Raw genomic sequence first — 17078 nt, 5'->3', positions numbered from 1 at the left:
CTTGCGGAACCTTCTTGGCACTTGTTTAACACTTCATTAACCATCTAAGGAGCCCTATAACTCCTTACAAAGACATTACTAAACAATCGTTACCTCCATAATTGCAATAGCCTCCCCAAGCACGACTTATACTTTACTTCCTTCGACGAACTTAGTTTCACCAATTCATATAACTTCAAAATCTTGTCGTATACACCTTAAAGCTTCCAAATGCCCTCCTTAAATTCATAAGGACTTCATGTCCACCTCAAGCTTGCGTTAGTCTATTCACAACACAACGATATAAAATGTCCGAGGTGTAACACACAATATCCACTACTACTACTTCCCAAAGGCTCATTGATAGGTATGATAAGATACTTCTGACTACAAGTGTGAGAAACACGCTAGAGTAGCTTTAACTAATTTCTAGATGTTAGGGATAATTGATTCTTGGTGGGTATCATATCAGAGAGGCAAATATGTTGGTTCTCCACAGCTCAGTTGGAGATAGTTCATGTTTGTATTCATAAAGTAATTTATTCCTCAGAGTTAGCTTGATGATTTAAGATGTTTGTTTGAGTACTTCAGGTGTCATGACGGTATCTGATTACGACTTTAGGTTCATAAACTTGGCGCGCTATGCACACTATTTTATACCTATTAAGAGGGATAAGGTCACTAGGTTTGTTGATGTCTTGAGATACACGATTCTGGGTATGCTGGAAAAAGAGGTTCATTATAGTACTTACACCAGTGTTGTGGAGCTGCAACACGCATTGAGGACATGTATTGACAAGAGGATGCTCGTAAAGATAGGATAAGAGCACGTCATTCTAGACCAGTTAATAATGCTTCGTTTGGGGGCAAGGGTGGTTAGGACCAAGGATCTTCTAGACCGGCTCAGACAACTACACTATTTTCCTTTAGTGCACCATCAACCCTTCAGAGGAAGCAATAGCAGCAAAGGTGTGGTTGTTCGTCACAATCAGGGCCACCTATTTGTGGTTTGTGTGGCAGGAGACACTATGGCTAGTGTAGGAGGTTAGTGAATAGAGTGTGTTTCACTTTTAGCGAATTGGGTCATTATGTTCGATTATGCCCACAGGGTACCATTAAGCGTTAGACTTCAACGAGACCACAAAATTTCTCATCTACAGTTCAGACACCACTCAGCTTGCTAGAGTTACTACACAAATCACTATGGTGCAGGTAGATAGGAAGATCATGATGCAAGGGGACTGCCTAGTGTGTTTGTTGAAGCTAAGTGTGGGCTGTAAAAGATTATGAGGTTCACAAGATTTTTGATGATCTACCCATAGTGTTAGAAAGTCTAGACTCACCAAACAAATTCCGCGATGCACAAAAAAACTTTTTACAGACCGCAAAATACTGTACGGCCCAAAAATGCTCTCTAGCCTCATTCAACTAAAACCCTAACCCTAGAAAGAAAAATCCTACGTTCATTGCCTCTTTGGCTGTGGCCAGCCTCCTTTAGGGATTGGTCAGCCTCTAAACCTTATTTTCGTATCAGACTTCCTAATTTTGAACAACAATAATCCAATTACCAAGACAAACAAAGTTAGTAACACTTCAAACAGTGCAAATACAGTGAAGTCTACAGTGTTAAATGATCCCATGTAGTCGACGAACAAGGTGGATCCTATACCAATTAAACCTGTTACTTTCATCATAGAGAACCGAGAATTCAATGGATGGATGATGAAGTTGCACGTATGAATGTAGTAAGAACCTACAAATGCAATCATAGGTAAATTTTCCTATTGATGGTCGGAACTTGAGGAACTTAGGAGGATAATACCATCTCAATGTGGTATGAAAGAAGGGTGTCAGATTGGTTTCTTTAGGAATCGTCGTGTGTTAATACGACTTACGTCGATGGAGGATTTTCTGAATCTTACTTTCAAAGGATCTTAATACCTTAATTTAAAAGATGGTTACTATTATTAGATGAGGTCATTAATATATGATTCTAGATTCAAAATTGATGAAGATATGATGAAAGCTATGTCTTGGATTTCTTTCCCTAATTAGTTTCCTACATACTACGTAAAGGAATCGTATTTCTCACTTGCATCAGTTGGTAGCTACTGCTGCACTTGGATCTTGCTACAACCAACAAAACATGGCCTAGTTGTGCTAGGGTGAAGGTTTTGGTGGATTTAAATTCAGATTTACCAAAATCTATATGTATGGATATTGAAGATGAAGAAACTGAGCAAGTGAGGACTAAAAAAAGTTAAGATTCGGTATGATCACTTACTAAAGTATTGTGTTGAATGTAAACTTCAAGGAAACAACGAGATGGAATGCAGAATTTGGAATCCCAAGTTAAGGCCAACAAAGGAGGAGAACAATCAAGAGATGGAGAATAACAAGGATGAGGAATTGCCAGTGGTGAATAGAGAAAGGAACAATTACTAGTGGAAAGAGAACTAGTAAGAAGGGAGAATCATCATCAAAGAAATAAGAACAATTATCTAGCCAAACTTCTATCGAGTGGAAAGGTTATCGGGAATCCAAGAAATTTGAATGCAAAAAAGGATAATTGAGTGTTCAAAGATGGAACAAGCCAGGGGAAGTGATCACGAGAACATGGATCCAAACGGGTTGATACATTTCTCATATTCAGGTTCAAAACAAGTTTGATGCTCTAACTAATGAAGGGGATAATGGAAGAAATGCAGAGAAGGTGCAACTCACAGAATCAGTGGTGGAAGTATCTAATAACGATATCAACAAGGAGGTAAATGCAATAGTTGAAAACGAGGGGAAAATAGTGAAATCTAGACTCATAAAGGAACTAGTGAGAGGAAGGAAGGCGCTAAACCTTGGGTTGAAGCCTCCTTTGAAAAATTTCGTAATGAACAAGGACAGAGGGATACAATTGTTCAAAAGGTTGGTAGTAATTGACAAAAGCAATTAGAAGAAGTTCCAGGGAAACAAGAACATGGGGTGACAGAGTTGAGAAAACAGATATAACGCAACCTGAGGGGAATACAGATTTGACCTCATATCAAGAAGTAAATTCAGCTGGTACTGTTGAATAGAAGAAGGATCAAGGTAACATAGATAGTACAAGGCCTGATGAAGAAGTGTCTGAAGTAGAGAAAAAATAGATGAATAGTGGAAACATATTAGGATATATCATGATGTGCATCATTTTCTAATGAAGCACTAGATATAGATGAGGGCAATAACACATTATTAACAATCTCAAAAGAGAAGGATCATATTTAGGAAAATAAAAGCATGGGGGATCCCAATCTAGAAGATAAACCATTAGATAAAGAAAGAGAAGAAAACTCTAATAATTCTTTGTTAGAGGCAGATGGTTCAGGTATTGAAACTGGAAAGATGATGGATTGCAAGCAACTTATAAATATATCAGTAGCATCTCCGAATAAGGTACTACAAAGTTATTGAGGAAGAAATGCAGAAAGTGGCAACAGAACACAAAAAATTAGAGGATGATCATGAAGAGGATGTATAAGAGGATCATCCACACAAGGTGTTTCCCAACAAATGGCTAGAGAAGCCGACTTATAACCCAAAGCTTTTGCTAAGAGTGGAAAAAAGACAAAAAATCAAGAAGTAGTGCAGCCTAGAAGGATTGCGCCAAAGAGGGTGCTACTAAGAATGGTAAATGATGATTAAGGCACTAATATGGAACATTAGGTCTATTGATACTCACCAGGCTTTTCAGAGATTAATCATGATGAAGAGATAATATGGATATTTCATAGTTGCACTTATGGAACCATTTCAAGACTATGGACATATATGCTTAAAAGCTACTGGCTCAATGATAGTTGATGAGCTTATAATGAAGTTTTGATGATTTGACAAATAATGTGCCTAATGACAATCAATGGAGATATAAGGAAGGCATTTTGTTGTAGACTGTATATCCACCAAACAGTATATGAGGGACCTAGGTGTGTACCAGTTGTCACGACCCAACTAGGGGCCGTGACGGGTACCCGGGGCTAACCACCGAGCACCCCTCGTTCTACTACTTATCATGCTCATTAAACGTCCTTTTATCCAAGACATACTCAAATTATAAGACAATCATCTTTCATTCGGAAACATAAATACTTTTATATGCACAAGCCTTTTGGTCATTAAAATAATATATATATATATATATATATATATATATATATATATTTACATAGTAGCAACCTCGTGAGACCATAACACACACACTGCGTATCTACGAGCCTCTACTGGAGTGCTAAACATATGGACGGGACAAGACCCCGTCGTGCTCAAAATATACAGGTACATATATACCAAAACAGAAATAAATGGCTCCTCCGGAAAATGGAGTGCTTTTTCAAATCAGCTAACAACTCCTACGAATCTGGATCAAGATCACCTCCCTGTCTACCTGTGAGCATGAACACATCGTCCAAATAAAATGGACGTCAGTACGAACATTGTACTGAGTATGTAAGGCATAAACAATAAATAAATATCAATGAACTAGGAGGGATAAAATGAGGAGCAATTTGTATCTGATTGTGAATCATAAGAGAAATAATGCATGTTGGCTTACTTTCATAATCATCATCATCTCAAGTATGCGTAAATATATATAAACTGCCAGACCATATAGGTACGGTGTGATAATCAATAGCATTAGCCTGCGTCCAGGCCTCCCGCGTCCGGGGTACCATCTCATGCCGCCCACTAGTGGTGTCTGCCCATGCTATCTGGCCATGGTGTATAGCTGCCCGCCTTAGCGGTGACTGCCCGACCATATAGGCGCAGTGTTATATCATCATCATAATATGCTCCTCATAGTGCATGCATAAAGACTCAAGGACAACTATACTTTATCGGGGTGACGTAAGGTCGTGATTCCCCAATTTCATTATGGAGCACTCATTAACATTCTGCCTAACCTTGAAGGGAATAGTCTATGAGGTGAGTGTAAGCAATAAATGACATCATTAACGTTTTAGAAACATCATATCATGAACATCTAGAGTTTCTATACGTTAACTCTTACCTTGTGTAGCTATTTATGATCATAGGCTCATAGTTTTCCGGAATTTAAGAGATTCATGAAGAAGAAGGAAAATCATGCTACATGATTCATGCCACGGGAATAAAGGACTAGCCTCACATACCTTTTGTGCTTAACTAATCTATCGTTCGCTTGGTTTCCTTTGGAGCCCACATTTCTACCTTCAAGAGGAATCGCATTAACATTAGTTACTCGGCTATAAGAACATTTTATCATTTCTAGGAAAAATTGGGCAACACTTCCTTTGTTTATACTACTTTTCCCACATTCTATATCAACTCCAAAGCGTTAATAATAACATTCATAATATAGCAACAACAATCATCATTTATCTACACTTCCCACAATTCACCATTTCTCTTTGATTTCTCCACAATTATGATTATAACTCGTTATCGTGTTTTCTCATATATAATACTTATTCCATGGTATAAATGTCACTTATAACATATTCACAATCACAGCATACCAACATTCATGATTCATCCCAATCACTATTCAACAATGACACTATTCACACATTTATGACCCAATTTCTATGTCTTTCCACAATCCAAGTGTTTCAACTTTTAACCACTCAAACCATATAAAATGGTCATAAAACTCACCTTAGATGTTGGATGAACAACACTCAAGTGGAGCTCCTCTTCTTGCACCAAAACCCTAAATCACTTCTCTTGAGTTTTCTTGGCTTAGATGAACTTTTAATGAGTTTCATACACTTGATTTCATCGATTTGGTGTAGTTGACCACGGTTTTCCCTTGAATTCTTGTGGATGAATAATGGAGAAAGTTGTAGAGGTTTCTTTGGTGTGTGGAGAATGAAGTTGAAATGAAATAAAAATGAGGGAGGGTACTTATATTAAATCATGAAATCAGTCCCGTCCGAGATGTACGGTGCGATCGACGGAGCGTCGACTAGATCGACGGAGCGTCAATCTGGCCGTCGAAGTCATTAAATTTCCAGTGAGCAATCTGTTGTTTCCCTTCATTCTACGGTGAGAAGAACGGTCCGCCGAACTGATCGACGGAGCGTCGACCTGTTCGTCGAATAGTCTTCGGTCTAGCTCAATTCTACGGCACAATCGACGAAGCATCGACTCGTCCGACAGTACCAAGAACCACCGTCGAACCCCCTTTTGCAGAACTGCGTTGGAGTTTCATTTGACGAACTTTTATCTCTTGCCTCTAACTTCTTTGGAATCTTAACTAGAATTATTAAGTATCCATTCTTACTTGTAGGGACATCATGTTCACCTTAACTTACGTTAGTCCCTTCACCGCTCAGCAACCCAAAGTTCCGAGGTGTAACATTCTCCCCCCTTTTGGAACATTCGTCCTCAAATGTTAAGTACTCGGGAATTCTACAAAAATTTCGCCAGAGTTTCCCCTGTAATATGGCGCTACCATCCTGTCACAACAACCCATAATAATCTGCCTCACAGGGCTACAACATAGTAAAACTCTAAGAAATACTTACGAAAGCTCCCGAAGATAGGGGATATAATATCTGAGTAATGATGGAAATAGGGGTGTTCGGATACTCTAATTATTACACTTCATTTACTGCATACATACCTTATATTGCCGGCATTTCATCTTGAACCTCTCCTGGGGGTTGGAATAAGTGTGGATACTTGGATTTCATTCCCTCTTCCGCTTCCCAAGTCATCTCTTCTCTATTGTTATTCTGCCATAAGACCTTAACTGAGGCCACTTCCTTGTTTCGAAGTCTTTGTACTTGCCTATCTAAGATGGGAATGGGTACTTCTTCATATGCTAACCTTTCTTTCACCTGTACATCATCAATCGGAACAATCCTCGTAGGATCTCCAACGCACTTACGGAGCATCGAGACGTGAATGACTGGATGAATTAATTCAAGCTCTGAAGGCAAGTCCAATTCATAGGATACATGACCCACCTTGCGGATGATTTTGTAAGGTCCGATGTATCGAGGACTTAACTTCCCTTTCTTGCCAAATATCATCACCCCTTTCATTTGCGACACCTTCAAAAATACCCAATCATCAACCTGAAATTCCAAGTCTCGCCGGCGATTATCCGCATAAGAGTTTTGGTGGCTTTGGGCTGTCAACAATCGATCCCGGATCACTTTGACTTTTTCTACCGCTTGCTGAATCAATTCAGGGCCTATTAGCTGTACTTCTCCTATTTCAAACCATCCAATTGGGGACCTATATTTCCTTCCATATAGGGCTTCATACGGAGCCATTTGGATACTGGAATGGTAGCTATTGTTGTAAGCAAACTCAATAAGGGGTAAGTGATCATCCCAGCTATCACCAAAATCTAATACACATGCCTGTAGCATATCTTCCAAAGTTTGAATAGTACGTTCGGCTTGTCCATCGGTCTGTGGATGAAATGCCGTGCTAAGCTTCACCTGGGTACCTAGACCTTCTTGAAAGGACTTCCAGAATTTGGCTGTAAACTACGCTCCCCTATCTGTAATAATGGATAGTTGAATACCATGAAGTCGTACAATTTCTTTGAGATATAACCTCGCATAATCTTCTGTTGAGTATGTGGTCCTGACTGGAAGAAAATGAGATGCCTTTGTTAATCTGTCCACAATTACCCATATAGAATCATACTTGCCTCGGGAACGGGGTAACCTCACAATAAAATCCATATTGATAACTTCCCATTTCCACGTAGGAATTTCCATTGTTTGCAATAACCCTCCTGGTTTTTGATGTTCAATCTTTACTTGTTGGCAATTTGGACATTGAGCTACCAATTCTGCTATGTCTCTTTTCATGCCATCCCACCAATATATCAATTTGAGATCGTGATACATCATTGTTGCACCCGGGTGGATAGAATACCGAGAGTAATGGGCTTCTTCCAGAATTCGTCAGCGCAATTCTGCAACATTCGGAACACATAGCCTGCCTTGGTATCTAAGAATCTCATCCATCGAAGTTTTAAACGGAGATCTATCTTTTTCATATAGTGTGTCTCTATATTGGCTCAACTGAGGATCTTCATACTTGTCACGACCCAGCCCCGTGGGCCGCGACTGGCACCCTACCTGGGTACCCAGACCAAATCACATATTCATTTGTCGAATCCAAACTTATCTCAGAATTTCATAAAACTCATTTCAAACATACTTTATATCAAAGACTGTCTTAAGCGGTCGCTCATATCAAAATATCATATCAAATCCGAAAAGAGTGGCGGAATAGACATCGCCGGTCATAAGCACAAATATAAGCCTAAGGGCCGTTTAGGGCCACCATAACAAATGGACCGCATTAAGACCAAATGTCAAATCAAACAAACACATATAGGACCCTCGCCCCACATACATGACTACAGGCCTCTACAATCCAAAACAAAGACATATGGCGAGACAGGGCCCCGCCGTACCCAAATAGTCAAATGTACAAAAATATACATAGCAGAAGATGTATGTACCAAAAGTGGACTCCGGATCAAAGGGAGTACTCCAATATAGCAGAAAGTAAGGCCTACAACGGTCGATCACCGGCGTGTGTACCTGCGGGCATGAAACGCAGCCCCCGAAGAAAGGGGGTCAGTACGAAATATGTACTGAGTATGTAAAGCACGGAGTACAGAAATATAGGCCACAACTGAAAGAAAATAAGATACAAAGAGGAATCTGAACGGAGTATCAAAAGCTTATATCAGAATCATATGTATATGTATAATGCAAACAAAATCATGCAACGCTCAAGAACGTGGTCACCACTCCGACGCTGGTGCCACACACAGCATAACACCAGAAGGTTTCAAATCTCCGTACATCCCCGAACACACACATGTGAGCGTATCGCATCACCAGCCATATCACAGCATAACTCCAAACGGAACCCGGCCCTATGGCGAGGCCTCGGGGAACCGTAACACAGCATACGACCGAATCATCAAAGGGCGCACGAATCATAACCGGCCCGGGAACCGGTGAACGAAGTCAAAATAAGGCACGACCGGAGTCGTGAGCAAACAATGCAATTTGTATATCAAAATAACCTTTCAAAATTTGATGATTTTATAAGTCATTTCATTAACCAAAATAGTCGGAAAATTAGCTAGTACAAAAGGTCATTTCAGGAAATGTTTCCCAAAGTGGTACGTATGGTTCCAAAACGTAGCTTATCATATCATAGTGATCAAAACATATTTCGTAGAGGGACGTTTCAAAATCAAAGATTCCATATCAAACTTTATCCAAAAGAGCCCAATAGGACAAATAGGGCGTCTCGGGGTTAGCGGGCCCACCTCGGGTCAAATCGAGGTGGCGAACATAATTTACGGACATTTAGGGTCTATAAGTTCATACATAAGGATTTCAAAGTGACCCGATCACCGTTCCATAGGTTTCGGACGTTTGGTTGCATTCTAGCCAAAATAGAGTCATTAGGTTTCAATTGAATTGAATGAATAGTAACCATTTTATAGATCGGGTTTCGAGGAGCAGAATTGCTCCGGAGGTTCCAATATCAGCCTAACATACTAAGACATGCCAAACGAAGAAGTGGGGAGCTTTACATACCTTATAGACGTCTTACGCTCACCCCAGACTCAAATCCCGTTTCGTCCAGAATCTGCAAATGGTCAAAGTTACCAATTAGAGATTCTTAAGCTTAAAAATTCCATTAGCTTCATTTTTGTCTACCGAAATTTCGGCAGCACTTCCCCTACATATCTAACACCCCCGAGACTTAGCTCGGCTCAATAAACATCAACAACAACAACCCAAACGTCACAAACAACATAACCCACAACTAAATCATTCTAACTTCAATATTCTTCTTTACTATAAAAGTTGGCAACTTTCATTCAAACTTCACAATTCCAAACTTATGTCCACATTATTGTATTCATTCAATCAATCAAGATTATTCCATCACATCCCAATTATGTTCCAAACACTATACATAATTTCAAGAAGTTCCTTACTTTCCATATTTCATCCAAAACATCAACACTTACGACGAACGTACTAACTCGCATTGTTTCATTCCAAATTCATTAACAACAACCATAAATCACATTAAAAGCCTTAATATCATAATTATACAACGATATACACAAATATACCGAAATTATATACTTTCCCATAATAATCCGCAATCATTTTCAACACCAACTCAATTCGTTAAACATTCATTTACGTTATAAAGGTCACAACGACGCAACTAACGAACTAAATAGAATTCGATTCGCCTTCCTTTCCAAACCATATAAGTCACGGCCACAACATCATATATACACACACCCACGGTTTTATTCACACATCAATACTACGAAATTCTCATCTATTCTCAATCCTTAACACATTCATACCAATTCCATAGCATTAAAATAGCAAAATTCTTACCTTTTCTTGAATTTCCGACTTGCCGCGAACGTGCTCCTTTCACCAAACTAATTGTACCCCGTTGAAGAGCGTCTTGAGTACTCTACAATTATGGAAAGAACAAGACTTTTGGATCAAAATCACGGCTTGGAGAATGTGTTTTTGGTTGGCAAAGTGAGGTTCGGCCGAGTGAGCTTTTGAGCTCAAAGTTGAGTTATGATTTTTTTCTTGATAATTCCAAATGAATTCATTGATATATATCCACATAAAGGTCATGTGCATAACACATGACTTTTAAAAGTGGGCTTGGACCAAGCCTAGTGGCCGGCCACCCCACCTCTTTGGGCCTGAATATTTGTTCAATTTTCCTTGGCCCAATTCATTATAATCCCGTTTTGTAATTCCCGAAACTAATTTCCGAAATTCCAAATTTACCCTCGGCCTTCCCCAATGTTTTAGCACCAATGATTTCATAACCAACATAGTCATATCAACTAGAATCAAAATATTTCCTCATAACACACAAGTCTTAATTATTTCTCGATTTCCAATTATGCGAAAATACGGGACATAAGATTCTCCCCCCCTTAAGGACATTCGTCCCCGAATGTTAAATTAATCTTATAAAGTCTTATGATCATGGCGGGGGTGTCCCTTTTTAATAATGACATACGTAGTTCATTTTGTCACTCAACACAACAAAATGAAAAGTTTAGATTACCTGTGGACGTCGGGAACAAATGGGGGTATTTCTTCTTTATCTCGTCCTCCGCTTTCCAAGTCATCTCCTCCCGGTTGTTGTTGCGCCACAGGACTTTAACGGAGGGCACTTCTTTAGTGCGTAGTCTCTTCACCTGTCGATCCAGAATAGATACAGGCTGCTCGTCATAAGACAACTGCTCCGTTACCTGAATGTCATCCACTGGAAATATCCTGGAAGGATCACCAATACATTTCCGCAACATAGACACATGAAACACCGGGTGTACGACCTCCAAATCGGATGGTAAATCTAGCTCGTAGGCGACCTCGCCTATCTTTCGAATGATCTGATACGACCCAATGTACCGGGGGCTCAACTTACCCTTCTTACCGAATCTCTTAACACCCTTCATGGGCGACACCTTCAGAAATACCCAGTCGCCAATCTGGAACTCTAACGGTCGACGTCGTTTGTCCGCATAAGCTTTCTGTCGACTCTGAGCAGCCAATAATCGCTCCCGAATAAGCTTTACCTTATCTACTGCTTCCTGGATCACATATGGCCCAATCAGATTAGTTTCGCCTACGTCAAACCAGCCAATGGGAGATCTACATTTTCTACCATAAAGGGCTTCGTACGGTGCCATCTGAATGCTGGAGTGATAACTGTTATTATAGCAAACTCAATAAGCGGCAAATGATCATCCCAGCTGCCTCGGAAATCAATAACGCAGGCCCGCAACATATCTTCCAGCGTCTGAATAGTGCGCTCGGCCTGCCCATCGGACTGAGGGTGAAAAGCTGTACTGAGGCTCACCTGAGTCCCTAATCCCTCCTGAAATGACCTCCAGAAATTTGTCGTAAACTGGGCACCTCGGTCAGTAATAATAGATACAGGGACTCCGTGAAGTCTGACTATCTCTCTGATATACAATCTGGCATAGTCCTCAGCCGAATACGTAGTCCGAACCGGAAGAAAATGGGCTGATTTCGTCAGCCTGTCAACAATAACCCAAATAGAGTCGTACCTGCGTGGAGTACGCGGTAGACCAACAACAAAGTCCATATTAATCATCTCCCATTTCCAGGCTGGAATTTCCATCTCCTGTAATAATCCACCGGGCTTCTGATGTTCAATCTTAACTTGTTGGCAATTCGGGCACTGACTAACAAACTCGGCAATATCTTTCTTCATACCGTCCCACCAATACAAACACCTGAGATCATGATACATCTTAGTGGAACCAGGATGAACAGAATACCGTGCATTATGTGCCTCGCCCATAATCTGCCGCCGTAAGCCTGCAACGTCCGGTACACAGAATCTGCCGTCGTACAATAATACCCCTTCAAGCGAAATTTCAAACGGAGTCTTTGCTTTATTGAGGGCCACATCTCTGTACTGAATCAGAAGAGGATCTTCAAACTGACGCTGCTTTACCTCCTGCATAATAGATGATTCAGCAACTGCACGAACAGAAATCCCAGAATCTCCAGAGTCTGTCAAACGAACTCCAAGACTGGCCAGCTGACGAATATCACGAACCAAATCCCTCTTACCAGATGGTACATCAGCCAAGCTGCCCATAGACTTGCGGCTAAGCGCATCCGCTACTACATTGGCTTTCCCAGGGTGGTACAAAATATCAACGTCATAATCCTTTAGTAGCTCAAGCCATCTCCGCTGCCGCAAATTCAATTCTTTCTGCTTAAAGATGTACTGGAGACTCTTATGGTCCGTATAAATATCGACATGGACCCCATATAAATAATGCCGCCAAATCTTCAAAGCATGAATCACCGCGGCCAACTCAAGATCATGAGTGGGATAATTCTTCTCGTGCGGTCTGAGCTGCCGGGAAGCATAGGCTATGACTCGACCGTGCTGCATCAACACACAACCTATCCCAATACCAGAGGCGTCACAATAGACAACATACCCATCGGATCCCTCTGGAAGAGCCAAAACTGGGGCCGTAACTAGTCTTTCTTTCAACATCTGAAAGCTGCGCTCGCAGGCATCAGTCCACTGAAATTTTGCTGCTTTCTGAGTAAGCTTCGTCAGTGGTGCTGCAATAGAAGAAAAGTCCTCCACGAACCTGTGATAATATCCGGCTAATCCCAGAAAACTGCGCACCTCTGTCGGTGTAGTAGGCCTGGGCCAATTCTGTACAGCCTCAATCTTCTGCGTATCAACCCGAATACCATCTGCGCCGACAATATGGCCCAAGAATGCCACAGAAGTCAACCAGAATTCACATTTGGAGAATTTAGCATATAACTTCTGTCGACGGAGAATACCAAGCACCGTCCTCAAATGATCTGAATGCTCCTCGGCTGATCGCGAGTAAATCAGAATATCATCAATAAACACAATAACGAACATATCCAGAAAAGGCCGAAATACCCGATTCATCAGATCCATAAATACCGCTGGAGCATTAGTCAATCCGAAAGACATAACTCTGAATTCGTAATGCCCGTACCGGGTCCTAAAAGCAGTCTTCGGGATATCAGACTCTCGCACTCTCACCTGATGATAACCTGAGCGCAGATCTATCTTCGAAAAATGTTTAGCACCCTGCAACTGATCAAACAAGTCATCAATCCGGGGGAGAGGATATTTATTCTTTATAGTCACCTTATTCAATTGCCGATAATCGATACACATCCGCAGTGACCCATCTTTCTTTCTTACAAACAATACCGGCGCTCCCCAGGGTGATGTGCTGGGTCTAATAAAGCCCTTATCCAACAAATCTTTCAGCTGCTCCTTCAACTCCTTCAATTCAGCCGGTGCCATCCTGTACGGAGGAATATATATAGGCTGCGTATCCGGCATCAACTCTATAGTAAAATCTATCTCCCGCTCAGGCGGAAGGCCAGGAAGCTCGTCAGGAAATACATCTGGGAATTCAATAACGATCGGAACAGACTGAAGAGTAGGTGTCTCGGCTGTCGTATCGTGCACACAAACCAAATGATAGATATAACCTTTCTGGATCATCTTCTTAGCCTTGAGGTATGAAATAAACTTACCCCTCGGCGACGTTGTAGACCCGAACCACTCTATAACTGGTTCCCCTGGAAACTGAAAACGGACTACCTTTTTCTGGCAGTCAACATTAGCATAACAGGAAGACAACCAGTCCATACCCATAATGACGTCAAACTCAAGCATGTCTAACTCTATCAAGTCAGCTTTAGTGCAACGATCATATATAAGCACAGAACAATCCCTATAGACCTGCCTTGCTATAACAAAATCCCCAACCGGCGTGGTTACCTCAAAAGGCTCAATAGGCTCAGACACTATCCCAATTTTACTAGCAACGAGTGGGGAAATATACGATAAAGTAGAACCAGGGTCAATCAATGCATATACAGATCTGGAGAAAACCAGTAATGTACTTGTGACGACATTCGGCGAAGCCTCCTGATCCTGGCGGCTGGCCAATGCGTATATGCGGTTCGAGGGACCGCTAGAACCTAAAACACCACCGCGGCCTCGACCGCGTCCCGCCGGTGCCAGCATACCTCGCCCTGCAGGGCGTGCAACAGAAGGAGCAGATGATGAACCGGCGGCTGACCCTGTCGGCTGAGCCACACTACCAGAACTGCTAGCCAACGGACAATCTCTCATAAAATGGCCCTGACCACCGTACGAAAAACAAGCTCCAGTAGCTCGATAGCACTCCCCAGGATGAGACTTCTCGCAATGAGGACAATGGGGCCTGGGTGGTCTGGCCTGGCTGGGGCCTCTGGACACCTGTGAACCTGCCGCCCTGGAGCTCTGACTGGCCCCAGACGGTCCCACACTATCAAATCTCCGGCTGCCTGACTGAGTACTCCGGCCGGACGGAGGAAGCTGTCTGCCTGACTGCTGCTGCTGAGGCTGCCCGCCTCGAAAATCTCCAGAATATCCTGCGGACCTAGCCCTCTTGGGCGGCCTCCTGTCCCGATCTCTACCAGAATGATCAGACCTGTGACGGTCCTCCATACCCATTGTATAAGCTTGCAGTCGGGCAATGTCCATATCTGTCTGCAATGACACTGCCATACAACCGTCGATCAAATAACGATCCAATCCCATAACATATCTGTGCATCCGATCGGACATATCTGCTACTACGGCAGGTGCATACCGGGCCAGGGAATCAAAATCCAGATTATACTCATGAACACTCCGACCCCTCTGCTGTAGACGTAAGAATCGGTCAGCCCGCGCCCGTCGCAACTCTGGGGGCAGAAAGTGGCGGGTGAAAGCAGTCACAAACTCGGCCCAAGTAGCTGGAGGAGCACCCTCACCCCTGGATAGCTCCCAAGTCTCGTACCAGTGAGTGGCAACATCCCGAAGTCTGTGCGAGGCCAACTCGACCGACTCGGTCTCTGAAGCCCTGACCAAGTCTAGTGAGCGCTGCATCCCCCGAATAAAGTCATGGGGGTCCTCATCGGGCTTAGACCCGAAAAACTCTGGAGGGCCACATAATAAGAACTCCCGAACTCTCAGGCTGTCTCGCCTGTCATCATCATCATCGTCCCTCCGCCCGCGTCTGCGAGCCTGTCCTGCCACCAGTGTGCTTAACAACTGTACAACCTCTCTCAGGGTCCTGTCTTTCGCCCCTGGCTGAGGAGCTGAAGACACAGGAGCGGGTACTCGGGCCTCTGGAGCTGCTGAAGGACCTGCTCCAGGATGTACCAATGGTGGTGTAGCGGACCCCTCAGAATGAGGCACAACCTCAGGCAAATCATAGACACGAGCCCGGGTAGCTCGCTGTGCCTGACTAGTCTCTCCCATCCTTGCCTTGCCCTTCTGGGCCGCCGCTGCCTTCTTCGGAGGCATCACTGCAAACACAATAACGGGTCAGATCAGAATCACCCTAATAGCACAGCTCTATCGCACGATCTAAGATTTCCAAAGAAAGTAACATCCTAAGTGCCCTGTAGCCTCCTGCTTATAGATGTGGTGCACAACACACCGATAAACAAGACTCTACGAGACACGGCCTGTAGACATTCCGAGGACAAACCTGGCTCTGATACCACTTTTGTCACGACCCAGCCCCGTGGGCCGCGACTGGCACCCTACCTGGGTACCCAGACCAAATCACATATTCATTTGTCGAATCCAAACTTATCTCAGAATTTCATAAAAGTCATTTCAAACATACTTTATATCAAAGACTGTCTTAAGCGGTCGCTCATATCAAAATATCGTATCAAATCCGAAAAGAGTGGCGGAATAGACATCGCCGGTCATAAGCACAAATATAAGCCTAAGGGCCGTTTAGGGCCACCATAACAAATGGACCGCATTAAGACCAAATATCAAATCAAACAAACACATATAGGACCCTCGCCCCACATACATGATGTCACGACCCAACCCCGTAGGCCGTGACTAGTGCCCGATCTGGGCACTCAAACGCATTCTAGTATATGGCAGAAGCCGACAAGGCTTTATTCTAAATTTAGATAATTTCCAGAAAAATTTCGGCAGAGTTTCCTTTGTTTTACGGACTATCCCATATACCCTGCACGCAGAAAATACCAACAAAGGCCACACAGGGCCAACAGAGTAACATTTAAATATATGCGGACCGGCCGCCGCGGCGAATGGGATCGCCCAAACACAACATATACACACAGCTGTACAGAAAGATCCCAACCCACAAACATGTCCACAGACCTCTAACAGACCGACAAAATCATATGACGGGACAGGGCCCCGCCGTACCCATGAACGAGAATATACATATATAGAAGTGACAGACTATACCAAAAGATGGCTCTGAATAAAAGAGCGCTCCACAAATAGCAGAATGAGGTCCTAAGCGGACGGATCAGCAAACCTGTCGTCGGTACCTGCGCGGCATGAAAACGCAGCCCCCGAGGAAAGGGGGTCAGTACGAAATATGTACTGAATATGTAAAGCCTGAATTACGGAGACAAAATCATAACTGGTACAGGACATACAGAAAGTAA

Source organism: Lycium barbarum, chromosome 5, assembly GCF_019175385.1.
Source record: "Lycium barbarum isolate Lr01 chromosome 5, ASM1917538v2, whole genome shotgun sequence".
NCBI lineage: Eukaryota > Viridiplantae > Streptophyta > Magnoliopsida > Solanales > Solanaceae > Lycium > Lycium barbarum.
The sequence above is the reverse complement of the archived record's forward strand: the minus strand, read 5'-3'. Positions refer to the sequence as shown.